The sequence below is a fragment of the Gadus macrocephalus genome, chromosome 19, assembly GCF_031168955.1.
Source record: "Gadus macrocephalus chromosome 19, ASM3116895v1".
NCBI lineage: Eukaryota > Metazoa > Chordata > Actinopteri > Gadiformes > Gadidae > Gadus > Gadus macrocephalus.
The window spans coordinates 5,485,150-5,501,895 of record NC_082400.1 but is presented as its reverse complement, the minus strand read 5'-3'; positions in this window follow the sequence as shown (position 1 = coordinate 5,501,895).

The following is a 16,746-nucleotide window of genomic DNA, read 5'->3' as shown; positions in this document are numbered from 1 at the left end:
GACTCCAGGAGCGGCCCTGCCAAACTGTTCTCTCCAGTAATAGAAATCCACTGGAAGGCCATTAGCCTAAACCCAGTTAGCCCTTTGCACTTAGCTTCTTGTGACTTTTACAGAACTGTTTTCAAATTCGAGACGAAACCATTCGTGGGTAATTCTGGGCTACCTGCGATAATTCACAAGGGTGGCAGGGGCAGAGGGGCGGGGGGGGGGGGGGGGTAGTTATAGAAATATGGGCAGAGCAGACAATGCAGGGCCAGAAGCTTATCGAACGTCTACATCTGTGTGCCTTTTCAGGGAGGCAGTTGTGCGAAAGTCTGTTGTTTTGTGTCAGATACTTGAACATTTTGAGTGTCAGAGCGAACACAAGGACCACTTAGAGTGAGGTCAATAATTGTGGCCCCATGGTGAGTTTTTTGTAAGACTTCACTTTGGACAAACCTTTTAGTACAATAAGAAGACGATCACTCCGAGGAGATTGGATCCAAAGTTATTGTGACGATAATGCAGTTACTGTCGCCGTTCTGGACAACAAGAAAAACTTAGATCATTCAAACTTTCTTCGTTTTGACGAGGCATTATCGACCCATTTCAATATGAATATATTTGGGATTGTCCAATTGGCTGAAAGGAGCTGTGCTGTATTGTTTGGTTAGGCTGGAGTTGATGTACCTGATTTGTTTACGAACATGGATTTTCAAGTCCTTTGCAGGCAAAGCCACAATTAAAACAAGTCTTTTTTATCCTCTCGTAGATACGTTTAAATGGTTTTGTCCTCACTCAACATGTGGAACGCATTGCCATTCAGCCAATGAAGGACACCCTCATTGCCAATTAAAAGCCACTGTTAAGGAATTTTAAATGTGTTAACTACTGCTAATTAAGTTTACTCTCACTCAATCTCAAGCTAGAACCCATGAATATTAATAACTAGTTCAATAGGAGATTACATGGAGAACAATTGCCTCATTAGAAATGCACATTATCTGAGCCAAGAGCAGGATGCATTGTGTGTGTGTGTGTGTGTGTGTGTGTGTGTGTGTGTGTGTGTGTGTGTGTGTGTGTGTGTGTGTGTGTGTGTGTGTGTGTGTGTGTGTGCGTGTGTGCGTGTGTGTGTGAGCTTGTTTGCATGTGTGCTCGCTCGTGTGTGTGTGATTCAGCATCCTGGAAACCTAAGAATTAACCACTGAAATTCAGCTCAGATATATTTAAGCGTAAAGTTTTGCAACTTAAAAAAACGCACACAGAGACGGACAGACAGTCAGCTAGACGGATGGATGGGCGGACAGATTGACACACGTGCACCGCTAGACGGACGAAAGGATGAACAGACAGGTTGACAAGCATGCAGATGGACAAACAAATCGACAGACTGACGGATCGGCGGACGACAGATATGGGGACGGATTGACAGACAGGCGGCTTGACGGTTGGACGGACGGACCTCGTGAAAAGTTAATCGAGGTGTGTGCGAGTAACTGCACCCAGCCGTCATGGTCGAGGTCATCATGAGTGCCATGGGTTTCTCGCACGGGTCGCTGGGCGTCTCATGAATAACACCCACAGCAACCGCACGCTGTACGACGACCGCGTCTCAAAAGCATGCACTTATCCCTGTGTTGTTGCTATCTGAGCTGTTTGCTGCCGGTCGTGTATTCTGCCTGCACTGTGATTACACCGTGTTACGGCCTTTACAACTGCTGCCGCTGCTAAACTCCACATCAATTGTGTGTTTTTATGGCGAGCGTGGAATGGGAGCATCTGGAGGGTATTATGCCAGCCATTGTTTGCCCTGGGAGCGGATGAGGTGTAGGCCTGTATGCTCTCCTCTTTTATCACAACTCTGCTGTACTGCTGTACAGCTATGTATGGCTATGCGCTCCAAACTAAAGTTTGAATTTGTTGCTTTGTGAATCTTTGGGGGCAGACTCACACGTCGATGGAATGTGTTGTTTCCGTGGATGGAAGCTTGTTTTTGCTGGCTTGTTCTTCGGTTAGTTTTTTTTTGCTTCCCTCCTTTTCCTTGAATCAATCAAACAGCAAACAACCGGCCTGTCTAATCACATCCGGCCTTAATCCTTTGTCGCCAAAGAGTTATTCTCTCCTTGACATTATGTAGTGGAGCTCCTGAAAGCCCCGCCACCAAATGTGAGCGATAAGCCTATTGTGCCATCTTGTTGTTGAATCAGAACCACAGCAACAACATCAATTATGTGTTTTGTACCCTCGTGGTGCGCTAGCTTATGTTTACTGAGCTAGCCGCTAAGCCCCCTGCGGTTTTTGGCAGACGCCGCGGGGACGCTGCGGAGGAGGGTCATGCCGTGGCACAAGATGGCTGCCGAGACGAGATCTCCCGCGACAGAGGTCGAGATCGCCACAGCTGTGGCAAGAAGCTTTGCTCGCACACACACGCACACACACACACACAGCCACACCGGCACACACGCACACACACAGAGATGCACACAGAGACGCACACAGACGCATGCACCGACGCACGCACGGACACACACAGACAGACAAACACACACACACACACCTCTTGACGTAAGAAAATTTAAATGGGACCGTCGAGGGAGAGAGGAGATGATGCTTTACACTCTGAAACAAGATCTCCCCGCTATCTGGGCAGCTGGTCAAGAGTGTTTGGGCCATCAGGGGGTGTGTGTGTGTGTGTGTGTGTGTGTGTGTGTGTGTGTGTGTGTGTGTGTGTGTGTGTGTGTGTGTGTGTGTGTGTGTGTGTGTGTGTGTGTGTGTGTGTGCGCGCGTGTGTGTGTGTGTATGGAGGGCGTTGGGGGACACCGTGGGCTTGAAGCCACCCCGTCGGAGGGACCCCATGACCACAGATGTTCCTTCAGACCCATATGTTGGCGTTGCCGACCCTGTGGAGCGCGGGCTGGCCTGGCTGTTCTAGTGCGTATTTTTCAAGCCAGACCATAATGATAACAAGGTTACAATGGTTACCAGGGGAGGCTACTGTCTCTGTTGGAACTTAGATAGCGTTGTTGACATTGAGTCATTGTTTACGTTGGACCTTTCCTAAGCGACCTTGCCGGGTGCGGCAGTGTCGCTCAGGAGGTAGAGCGGGTTGGCTGGTGACCGGAAGGTTGCTGGTTCGATCCTCTGCTCCTCCTAGCTGGGTGTCGAGGTGTCCCTGAGCAAGACCCCTCACCCTGACTGCTACAGACCAGCTGGCGGTCGCCCCGTTTGTTTGACTCCGCCTTCGGTGTGTGAATGTGTGAATGAAGTGCTGTAAGTCGCTTTGGATAAAAGTGTTCGCAAAACCCAGTAAATGTAAATGTAAAGGATTCTTGATTATTCCTGTAAAACTGAGACTAAATAGCCTACACGCTTAAACCCATTCCACCCAAACTACGCATTGTCTTGTAAGACCAGAGCACCTGAACGTGACGATGAATCAACTCGATCAGCGAGGGCTAATTTAGCAGGTAACGGTACATGCACGGCATTCAGCAGTAAACCCGTAAACAGGGCTTGTGTTTCGTGTGTTGTGTTGGCGTGCACGGGAGCCAGAGGTGAGACATAACGGCCTGTAATGTCTTTAACCACACACCCCTCCATATCCATTATGTAGAGCCCTTGTTAAAGCTGCATGAGGACGACAAAACGCATTATCCCTCAGCTCTCATTGCTCTGGGCTGGGCCTCGTGAAATATCAGCTCACAGGGCAGGAACTGTAAAAACTCTCTCGCTCTCTTTCTCCTCTATACATCTTCTCACGCTCTTTGTATCTAAGTCTCTCTCGCACTTTCACTCTCTCTCATATTTTTCAGTCCTCTCTCTCTCTCTCTCTCTCTCGCTCTCACTCACTTTCTTTAAATATACATTTTATAGCTGTCTCTATGCCTGTCTTTCCTCATTCACTGTCTATTTTTCTCTTGATTCAGTTCATTTCAAATTACCTTTATTGGCATAGAAAATAAACATTTACATTGCCAAAGCAGTTTAAAATAGTATCTCTATCACTCTATTTCCCCTATCTCCCCATCTCTCTGTCCATCTCCATCAGCCTCCCTCGCTCCCTTTTCTATCTCTCTCTCCCTCGCTTTCCTTTCTGTGGCTTGCACTGCTAAATGTATGAATAAACTACTCTGTGTATGAGTGTGTGTGTGTGTTTGTATGTTCTGCACACAGAATCATACACACTCTTGCACATGTCTGCCTCACCATAAGATAGATGTTATTATTCAGCTACAGGCATGAACACAGTAAACAAAATGTGATGCATGAACCCAAACATGACCTCTCCTACACAAAACAAACTAATACACATGCAGCCACACACACACACACACACACACACACACACACACACACACACACACACACACACACACACACACACACACACACACACATACACACACACACACACACACACACGCACACACACACACACACACACACACACACACACACACACACACACACACACACACACAACACACACACACAAGCACCCAAACACACGTACACAGACATGCACACACTGACACAAACACATTCACCACCAAAACCAGCTGTCACGAACACCACCTCCACAAATCCTGCTCAAGTTCTTCATGTACTTTCTGTTTGCACTTACTCCATCTCAAAGTCTGCATGGTTCCCACCTTTCCCTTTAGACCAGAGGAAACCCTAAAACACATTCGTATTCCTCTTTGCCTCTTTCTCCCAACATCCCCGGGTGGGTGTGGAACTGCAGACCGCACCGAGTGGGTTTCTGTTTCTCTGTTGCTGTTCCACCCTATTTACATTCACTTTTTAGACACACCCAGAGCCCCTCGCTAGTGACGCAGAGCACAACCGCAAGCACAGCAAACAATCACACACCAGAGTTATAATAATAAAGTACATATAATAAAGTACAAAATAAGTAATGACAGTGCTGCGCCACGACCTGGTTAAATGAACAAGTGTGGGTCCCTCTTTGGCTGTGTAACTCTGTGCCGCCGTGCCCAATGACAACATGGCGTCTCTGCTTTGATTAAAAGGCTGACCTCTGTGCTGCGGTTCATTAACTTCCTCTGGATAAGACTCTGCACATGTGGATGCCTCAGTTGTATTGGAATGGTGTGCTTGTGTTGTGTGGGGTGTATGTTTGCGTGTCTGTCTTGTGTTTATGTGTGTGTGTGTGTTGTATCGTGTGTATGTGTGTCTGTCTGTCTTGGTGTCTGTGTGTGTTGTATTGTGTGTATCATGTTTGTGTCTGTCTTAATGTGCATCTGTGTGTGTGTGTGTGTGTGTGTGTGTGTGTGTGTGTGTGTGTGTGTGTGTGTGTGTGTGTGTGTGTGTGTGTGTGTGTGTATGCACCAGTGCTTGAAATCATATGAAACACATATTCTTCGGCAGGGCTTTTGGCCAAACAATAATTCAGAAATATTTCCCCCCAAAACGAGGAGTATTCCGCTGAGTTTGGTAATTATCGTCCACGTGAAAGCCAGCGGAGGAGACTCTGGAAGTTATCAAATCTTCTCTCATCTCAGTGGTTCAGGTCCTGACACCTGTCGATGACACCTGTGTAAGGTGTCATCGACACTCTCTCTCTCTCTCTCTCTCTCTCTCTCACTCTCTCACTCTCTCACTCACTCACTCACTCACTCACTCTCTCACCCTGACACAGCCTAACACAACGCTACATCACATAGGATGATAACACCACCCAGCACCAGACATGACCTGACACAGCCTAACACAACACACTTCATCACACAAATCAATGTCCTGGGAGGCTTCTCAGGCTCAAAGAGCCCTCTCTCTGCCTAGTTTTTGATTCCGGTGTGCTGCTGTCGTCCTCCATTACCCATGATTCAGCGTTCCCAGGAAGTGGGGGGGGGGGGGAGGGATCATTCTTTTCAGATAAGACGGTGATAGTGGTCCGAAGGGGCCGACCAGGTAACACTCACAGGTCATTGTCTAAATGCGTCGGACCACTGGAGACTGAGAACAATCTCCCCGGTTTCTTTGCTTAACAGGGTGGAAACATAACAGAGTTTATAAAAACCCGAGTCCTTTATAATGGGGCGGTGACACGCAGAAGTCGTGTGTGCTTGTTAAACTCTGTCGTACCAGCATGTCATTCTTGTCCTGGGTTAAAAAATAGTCAAACAAAGTCGCTGAAATCATGCATTTCACTAAATGTGCGGTCTGAGCAGACATTCAATGAAACGGAATCAAATAACGCAACGTTGCTCATGACGTCCATTTTCAATGTTCTTAAAAGCTTCCTCCGTTTCACCAAGTCGTAGTCGCTATAGCGCCAGCTCGTTTCACCAGGGAGGTCACTGGGTGGAGAGCAGTGTTTCATCAGAATGTAGCGAGCCTAGATCTGATAGCGGACCTTCTCGCCAGTCAAACTAACTTACACTCACAGATCCCCAGATGTTTGCTATGCAGAGACCTCCTATGATCTGGTTCAGCAAGGCTATGCCTAGGTTCACCAAAGATCACACTTCAAGGTCAGAAATGAATGCGTACACTTAGACAGAGAGTCAGGAGTCACGGCCAAAGCCCTGAAGCTTCCCAATGCAGTGTGGAGGCAGATCCGGTTACTCACTCTGCTTGGCTTGTCGGATCTCGATCTCATCTGAGAGGTGGCCCACCGCATCCTGAATGCTCTCCAACTCATCTGAAGGGCCAGAAAGCGTGGGAGTCTGTGATCAAAACCATGGCATACTCTCATAGGTCATCACATTTACAACAAAGATAGTGTGAGTGTGAAGAAGTAGGCTTTACCATCACATTTTATTTGAGAGTTTCAATCTTATCTTAAAGAGGGTTATTAAACATATACAGTATTTATGTATAATAACATATATATATATATATACATACATACATACATACATACATACATACATACATACATACATACATACATACATACATACATACATACATACAATATAAAGGATATTTCCTTCAAGAATAGACCTTATGCAAGGCAAATGTCAAAGCATACCTTTGTAGATGCCACATTGAGCTCAACAAAATCATCTACTATAAAATTTGATTCATTCATGAATGCTGACTTGTTGGATACCAACCAAGTTTAGATTCTGATTAAATGTGATTCCCTTCAGAGAAATGTAACTTTTAATTAACGTGTATGGTCGGTCTATTGACATGGATGAGACTGACATCAATTCAGTCTCTCTTTCTTACTCTTAACTCTTTATTGTTTTGATCCCTCCTAGTAATTCCATTAATTTTCTTTTTAATTCCATTTGAAGCCTCCTCTGTTTTTCATTTGGTAGCACTGCAGATTGGATCGACAAAACAACGAGATGCATTTATCTAAGCTCTGTGGGCTCTGAAACACCATGGCTTCCAAACTAAATTATCCCAATGACATCAATGGGTTCATAATGCTCAATGCACTCATCGGGAACATTGTGCTTTGTGACATCATCTTCATTATCGTTAATGACAGCAGTGCCTAAGGATGTCATCATATTGATAATGACCGATGACATCATAGCGCTGAATGACATCATTGTATTCTTAAATACGTCATCCTGTTCACAATACTATCTTCATCTTGGTATTCATAAGGAATACAGTTTTCCTATCACCAGCATTTTCTTGTCACTTTTAATGTTAAACAAATAATCCAATGTGCTTCTTATGCACATTATCGACTGTTTATCCCATTAGTCTGTGTCAACATAATAATATGGTATCAAAGCAGGAATTGAACTCATTGCTTCACTACTTCACTTGATGAACAGCTAATGAGGTGTTATGTATGCTACAAACATGCTATCTTTCAAACGTGGTACTGACCAACAATGTCAGACTGCCAGACTCCCTGGTGGGTTTTTCACAAAAATGTCTTGAACTCTAAATGAATAGATGAATAGATTAACATAAATATGTTAATCTATTAAGCATAGGGACCTAAGTCTGACTCCAGACTGCCTGTTCTACAATATTTGAATACAGCTGATGAAATGAGTGTGTGTGGGAAGAGAATACTGTTAACAATTTCCATCCATAATAAACAGTATTTAAACAGTATAAAAACTGTTTACATGAACGATACAAACTGTATCAAAACGGTACGAACACAGTTTACTTCCACAATACAAACTGTATTTGAACGGTATCAATACATCTGTCTTTTGATGCGTTTAAGAGATATTTCTCAATGCAGCATAAAAGTAGCAGGCACTTTATAATCCATTTCTTCCAGAAACTTGTGTGGATTGAGCCATTAGTCAGGTGTGATTCCTGTCCTGAGGGAGGTAACAGGAGTTATTTGTCACCACAGAAGGATGCTTTTGTGTCTCTGAATAAAGGTTAAGTTAATGCTTCAGAACCACACATACAACAAGTCTTCTCTCTGTCACTTGCCTTGCAGTCTCTTTGAAAACCAACACAAGAAAGTATAAAGGATTTAAAAAGTTCCCGGAAAATAAAACAATCAGCATCTGCTATGTGTTTTTTGAAAAATGGACACAAAGAAATAAAGACAGAAAGAACATCAAGACAGAAAGTAAACAGCAGAAATGCAGAAATTACGATTAATAAACGAGAGGAAGAACCAAAAAACAAAAGAAGAATACAGAATGAAGGGGAAGCTAAGAAGCTAGACGAAATGAAAAAAACTAAGAAAAATAGAAAGAATGGATAAATGCAATAAAGAAAGACGGAAAGAGTGAAAGAAGATAAACAAAATAACGAAAGGACAAAAAGGACGGTAAAAAAAGATGCACATTTTCGACATCATTGCCCCAGCATCTGTCTCCCCCTCTGCCGATAATTCGGGAGGTTTCCGGGAGACACTTTCACTGGGCTTCCTAGTGAAGTTGTCTCTCATAGTTTACCAGCTCAGTTTAAATTGGAGCAGCTGTTTGGATACCCAGGGTGATGAGAGGAAAGTCATTTAGCTGAGTGTTGCTATGGTGCTGTGGAAGGGGGAGGCGCCCAGAATACAGTCTGAACACAAACACTATTGTCTTACACCCCCCTGCTGCGACGGTCAAATATAGATCGGTGTGTGCCTGTGTGTTTGTTTGTGTGTGTGTTAATGTTTGTGCATATGTGTGCTGTGGGTTGGGTGTACTGCATGTGTGACCTTGGGTACACTGCAGCTCTTCTGCTTCTTATATGAACTCACAGAGACAAGTTGGGTGGAGCTGCTGGAGCACTGGACTGGTTTATTAGCTGCAACATGGGACAACACACAACCAGTGTTCACATATATATATATTCAGCCGTAGTCCGTTCGAACACAACGTAAGCTTGGTTGCTTCTGAACTTTCAAACACAAACTTCAAATGATCGTATAGTGGTATTTACAACAAAAAACATTAAGTGATCGTATAGTGGTATTTACAAACAAAACATTAAGTGAACATACCTGCAACATGGGACAACACACAACCAGTGTTCACATATATATATATATATTCAGCCGTAGTCCGTTCAAAGAGGAGGCCCGCATTAGCGCGCACATGTCACATACACCTCGTGCTCAAGAACTCCTCAAACATCACACACAAACCAACAAAACGCCTTACAACATGTAACGTTAGATTTTACATGTTATGCTATATTTTAAACATCGTACTTTACATGGTTTGCATTTATAAGTGAACTTATGTACAAGCGGACAGAACGGCGACTTACCACAACGTAAGCTTGGTTGTTTCTGAACTTTCAAACACAAACTTCCGCCGTGGACTTTCAGAATAAAATATAAAATATTGGTTGGAGTCCCAAGTTTAACAGAATTTAACAAATAAAAGAAAGTAATTATTTACACTGTTACACATGTGTAACAGTCATTGAGTATTGATGTATGCATATGTGTGTCCACTGTGTGACCTTTTGTTTATTTGTGTGTGAGCGTGTGTGTAGGTGTATGTTAATTAATATCTTAATTACAAACATTATACTGCTTTGCTCTGATACTGCACATATTCACTGTGTGTATATTTAGGTGTGTACCTAGTATATTTAGTGTGTATACCTATTGTTTCTGTAACGTTTATTTTCCCTCAAATTCTGTAAAAGTCATACTGCAGCATATAGCGTAAGTCTAAAACTCTTTTTTAATTTTCAGGTATGGTTACCAATAACCCCCACTACCCATAAACCCTTATTTGTGATACTGCACTCAAAGGTGGCGCTATTGTTAAAAATCGTGAATTAGGTTTATTTCTCCTCACCAGATTGACCTGGAATCAAAATTCTTTCAGAATATTAATCTCTAGAATCAGATGCATTTATAAAACCCCGGGTCTTATACCCTAGAAATGTTTACTTCACACAATTTCATTAAAGCTAAACATGATAAAACGATTCACAGGCTACAAAAATAATCATAAATTCACCAACATTGCCACATAAAATCTTTAGACCAAGCCTCACAAAAATCATCGTTTTTGTTTTATTTTGTTCCATTTGAGAAATATTGGCCAATATAGTTGGAGCAGTTAGCCCATTTTCTTTATAGGACCATTTTGTCATTGTATAAAAAACATACAACTATTATTAGGTGGATACCAATACCCCCCACTACCCATAAACCCAAATTGTGGTACTGCACCCAAAGGTGGCGCTATTTAAAAAGATTATGACCTAGCCCTATTTCTCCTTACTAGAGCGTCCACAGTCTCAACCCATTTTGCCTCCTATGACCATTTTGTTATTGTATAACTACCATACGGCTATCATTAGGTGGATACCATTAACAGTGCACATTTTCAGATCTGTACTATTTTAAGAAAGCCCTTAATTCACTCGAGAAATGTGTGCTTGGAGTTTTCTTGTTATGTGATGTGTGTTTCGGGTTTCAACAGAAAACAGGTAGAACAGGTAAAAATGAATGTCACATAAGCTGCCAATTACTGGTGAATAGGTGTGGGTAGGTGTATGTGTGTATTTATAAATGTGTGTGTAGCACCCGTGGTCTTAGCCGGAAGGGGCAGATAGGATGCTAGCATCACTCTAGGTCCTTAAAGGAGTTAAACACTAATGACTCACGAAGGGAGTTGGTGTTGGTTGAATAGATGAGCTATTTTAATGCCTTTCATCATAAACATTTACATTTGGTACAAAATAAAGCTTTTGAAAATAACAAACAAACAAACAAAATCAAAAGAATAAGTCCTTTGTAGCTGGATTCCCCAGCTACAGTACTCCTTGGGAAGGAGTTGTTCGGTCGAGGAATGTCGAGTTCAAGGGGGGGATATCCGGATATGTGTGTTTCTCTCTTACTACTACCCGGGTAGGTTAGTGTGTATCTATTTCTATGTCTTATCTGTTATGAATGGATCTTCACAAGGGTCTTCTATGGTGGTGTTCACGGCTGGCCACGCCGTATCCACACCATCCACAGTTCTATTGGGCAAAGCTCGCCATCGTAGATGCAATCTTCCTTCGATCAAACAAAAAAACCAACCTGCACAAATAGTGCAGAATTGTAAGTTATCTGGTACTATTCTATATCAAACATGGGATTTGACACATCTATATTACAATGTATAACCAAAAACCAAGGTTATATTTATAAATATAAAGAAATGAATTGTCACCTATTAGAACAATTAGTATTTAAACCACAAAGAATGAAATACTAATCTTGAATTACAATATGCCACAGTATTTAATCAAACAATTAATTATTTATCTTTTTAAACCATGTTTCTAACTTAACATTTGTAATTTAAATTATTTGTATACACATTTATGTTTTAAGTTAACCATTACATTTAATGAAATTATTCTTAAACTTAACAAGTGCACTACAGTCAATGAAATGAATTCAATCACACTTAAAGTGGGTTAAAGGTTGGGTATGCGATTTGCGAAACGCCAGCAGATTTTGAAAACACACAACTCAAATGGTCCTACCCCCTCTCCTTCAACGCTGACTCTGACTCCACCCATTCCAAGTACCTGGACGCGCAATCATGCACGAGCGCGAACAGAGATGCGCGAGAGCGAGCCAGGCTAGCGTAGGTTTTCGTTTAACAACATGGCACTACATTCAGCTGTAAGTTGCACCCAGTACCGCGGGAAGTAGGGGTGCTGGGGGTGCTGCAACACCCCCTGTCCGAGGCCCTGTCTTATCACAGAAAACGATCATTTCTAAAAACTCTGGCCAAAGTGGAGATTTCTGAAAACGCCGGTTATGTGTTGTCGTGTCAACGGGGAGAAACGGGATTTTAGGTTCTGAAGCGTCACATTATGCACCAGGAAATGCTTAACGTCATGTGAGCGCCCGCTGTACCGTATTGGTCCGAATATAAACACAAACCCCATTGTAAGACGACCTATATTTGGAAAAAAGATTTGAAGACCAGATCTTGTTTTTATGAATAAATAAATTGTATTCATTGAAATAATATACGAAAATAAAAAGGCATAGAATAAAACACTGCATTGCCACTAAACAGTAGTGCAAATAGGCCGTACTGATGTGTACACCAAAGACTATTCCTGACACTCCTCTGCCCCGCTGTGTTCGCTCTGGCTGTGGTCGCTCCGAACTGTTTCGGCCTGTGGCAAAGCGAGTCATCCTCGCTGCTGTCCAAGGCATTTTGAGACGCAGCATTTATTTAATGCTCATATGACCTAGTGCTGAAAAAAGGTTACATGAAAAAGTGTGAGGGTAGCGGTGGTGCGCTAAACTTGTTCTGTGAGCAGCTGGATGTGAACCATGGTGTGAAGAAAGTGAACACAACGATCGATTTTCAACTGTGCGCGCATGCACTGGTGTAATTGAGCTGCGCTGCTATATATCTTTTTTATCAATGTAACGAGTTGCGAGTCTAGTGCAGGCTGAGTTATTTTTTCCAGCACCCCCTGCTGAGAATACGTTCTCGCGGCTATGGTTGCACCAGATGTTATAAACATTAAACGGTCACATAAATCATTACTATTTTTAGAAAATGTATGTTTGTTTCATATAATTGTATTGGAAGTCCTGGTTTTCACTAGGGTTGCTGCGGTGTGGACATTTTCACAACGAGTAATACACTCGTCTCAACACCGGTATTACCGAGTATAAACGGTATAAACTTTTAAACTATGTCAACCGCCACACAAGCATCGGTTTTTAGACCCTTCTCGTCCTTCAGTTGCCGCCAACGTTCGAAAGCAGCGCCTAGGATTATTCTTGATTTCAGTTTTTCTCTTTCAGCGTTTTTATTATCAATTACTCTCTGAAAAAGAGTTTTCCTTCTCTTTGCTGGTGGTGGTGGTGGGGATGGTGGCGTCTTGTCTGCCATGGAAATTGTCTTCTACTGCGAGGTCCAAATGTGGATTAACTAGTTCCAGTAGCTACCGCAGGATAACAACAAACAGGAGCTTGCTCTGGGTCACGAGCACTGCACGAAGGGGTCGCGCGCGGGGCGCGGGGGAGGGGGAGTGCAGTACGACCGTTTGATTGACGTACTTACTGTCCAATGCAACGAGGTGGCAATCCAAATGATTGGCTGGAGTTTATCGAGCCCTGCCCGTTCCACAGATGATTGACTTGTTTAATTTTCATGTCAGTACTTCTAACTCAGTGGCTGTAAGCGGGGTATGATAAGGATTTCAAGTAATTTTGCAAAAATGGCCAAAAAAGCAAATTCCGTACCCAACCTTTAAGTATGCAAAACAATGTCCTTCGGTAACATCAAAATAAACGCATTGCTCCTTTAAGGTTTCATCATCATGTCTGTGCGCTGCTCTACTAAGATGCGTCCTTAGCATAGTGCTTGACCTTCGCTAGCATTAGCATACAATTAGCCTGGTATGAACGATTAGCAGCTAGCGCTTCATTAAACACATTTTAAAATGACACCATGAACACAAAAGTATAAATAAAAAGGTATCTGAACTCAAACAGCATTTATAGTATTTTGTTCTCTTTAGTACTAAGCAACAAAACATTAGCATTGGCATGTGCAACACTCACCGGAGATTCAAGTGAACAATATAATTCACGGTAGTTTCCTGTATTTTCAATGATCAGATCCTAATAAAACAACACCTTATTAATACCATGGAAATATTTATGACTGAATTAATCAAGGTAGAAATATTACCGGTATTTTATGGCGTTTTATACCGGGAGATTCTCTGTTGTGCTTAATACCTCTCTAACGTCTTTCCAGTGTTACGGTTCAAGGTGACCCCCTGCACGGGGTGCTCACGTGCAATTTTCTGTTACTGGAATCATGTTGAGCACGCCCTACTGGAGAACTCATGCAATTGCATCTTTAAATAATCATGGGTTTAGTAGCCCTATATTCCATATGGGTTACATGTGCATGTGCATTCTTTGGAAGTCTACATATGTATTTGTGCACTCATGTGTTTAAATGTTTGTTTGTGTGTGGGTGTACTGGTTGTGCATACATTTGTGTGTTCTTTGGACTGGGGGTGGGGGGGGGGGGGGTATAGTGTAGTTATTAACTCAGTTGCCATCAGACTGCAGCAGTTTGATAAACAGTTGATTTACCTCGCCATCTATTCGCAGCGCTGAGCCCCAACATTGGTCAGGAGCCGAAGGGGGTCTCGCTGGAGGAGTCCCGGCAGCGAGTTATGTTCCCCTCATATCCCTCCACACTAACGCGAGCCTAACCACACCAGCTGTCCTACTCCTCCTTCCCATCCTCCACCCAAGAATGTATTCGTTATCACATTGAGCTCTTAGGCATTCACTCAGGTGCACACAATGTTGTTTTGCATATGCAGAGGGAAGTTTGAGAAAAAACGCGTTACAAAACATGATTTTAGACTAAAATACGGCTCTAATCTGATATAACAGAAAAATTAAATATACCCTACACCACTAGATACATAAATGCATGTAGTAGGTTATCCCTCCCTGTGGGGAAATTAATGTGTTTCATAGCGATAGAGCAGTAATAAATTGCAATATAAAAGTAAAAGAATAACCAACACCAAACCTTCATGCGTGGGTTTGAATGCCAGAAAAATGAAAGAAAAAGCTATTCTCGTAATCGGTTGCTGATCTTTATTTCCCTGAGGAAGCTATTTAAACTATGAGAAGCTAAGTGGCCCTGCTGGCTAGCCTCACGCTATCATGGCGGCCGCCGTCTTCCAAACAGAGATGGAGCCCGGCCCGCGGTGGGCAGAGCCCCCATGACGAGAGCCACCGCCCCGTCCTCTTCCTCTCTTCAGAACCAAACCACTTCCATTGGCTGCTGGGTGCCACATATACTCTTTGTGGAGAATGGGTTGCATTTTTGTATAAAAAGACAGGCTAGGGTGTTGGTCGCCAAGCCGAGGAGAACCGGGTTGGATCCCCAACGTCCGCATTCTGACCTGCAGGCCACCCTGAGCCAGATGCTCTAACCCCCCCCCCCCCCCGTGGCTTAATGGCATGCATCTGAATTTGGGTTGCTTCGGGTCAGCTCGATGATTAAATTGTTAATTGTAAATATAAACATCTCCTTTAGTGCAGTGAACCCTTGCACAACTCCAGTCTGTGTGCGTGCGGAATTGATTCACTCCGTAATTGGAGACAGAAGGAGCGAAGTCCTCAGGTGTTTTATCAGCTCTGATCCCCCCTCATCGCTGGAAGAGTTTACCACGCGTGTCTGGAGGTACAAAGTCATTTTAATCAACGCTCCTGGCGGGGCTTTAACGGAGATCTCAGCTCCCTCTCTCTAACTCCCTTTCCTTCCAGGACTTCCTTCTCCCCTATGGCTCGTAATATAAGTCGCTAGATGAGCCGTAAAGACAGACCTCCCCAGAAATCTGATAACTCACCACCATCTGCTCCTCCTCTTTCCTCCTCCTCTCTATTCCTCCTTCAGATCTAGTCTAAGGGTACTTGAGCTTATAGCAACAAACAAACATGGTGGGAAACAAAGAGACAAGTTCCTAGACGCATGAGGAACACACATGGGCACACAAACAACCAGTCAGGCATGAGTATCGGCTCTACAGTTGTCATGGTTATTGTGACAGATACACATCTCATTTTTTCCGTCATTTGATCGATCTATCTATGCCTCTGTCTCTTCTTCCCCATTTCCCTCTGTCTCTTGTTTGTCCGTCCAGCCTCCCGTCTTCCTTAAGTTCTTTATTCTCTTCTCCTCTTAGACAGACCTAGCTTCCTAGCTACCTCTTTCGCTGTACCTACTGTATCTACTCTCCATCCCGCTTCATTTCGATCCCTACCTCTCTACATCTCTCAAACTATCTTTGACTCTCTCTCTCTCTACATCTCTCAATCTATCCTTACCTCTCTCTCCTTCTCTCTTTCAATCTATCTTTACCTCTCGATCTCCCTCTCTCTCTCTCTCTCTCTCTCTCTCTCTCTCTCTCTCTCTCTCTCTCTCTCTCCATTTCTGCCTCTACCTGTCTGCTGACCTACAGTGCCCGAGCCAGTAGTTGAAGCATGGGGCTGGAGGTAGGGAGCAGAATGGTGAATGAATGGCCCGTCTGCTGCATAATTGGAAACATTCACTGATTAATGACCTAGTGCATGCGAGAGTTAGAATTAGCACTTATTGCTGAGGGGGTTTCTGTAGAATCAGCTGATTGGCTGGCAGCTTCCTATTCTTTTAAACAGTGGAGAGTTTGACAGGACACAGCGGAGTCACATTGTTAAACACACACGGGCAATCATTCCGACCTGGTCCGTCTCATCAGGAAAGTAAACACAAAAACGTCCCCGCTTGTCACATAAAACCTAATCCATCCCCCGCTGGAAGATTAATGATTGTCTCGCCTAATTGTGTGTGGCAGGAGAGA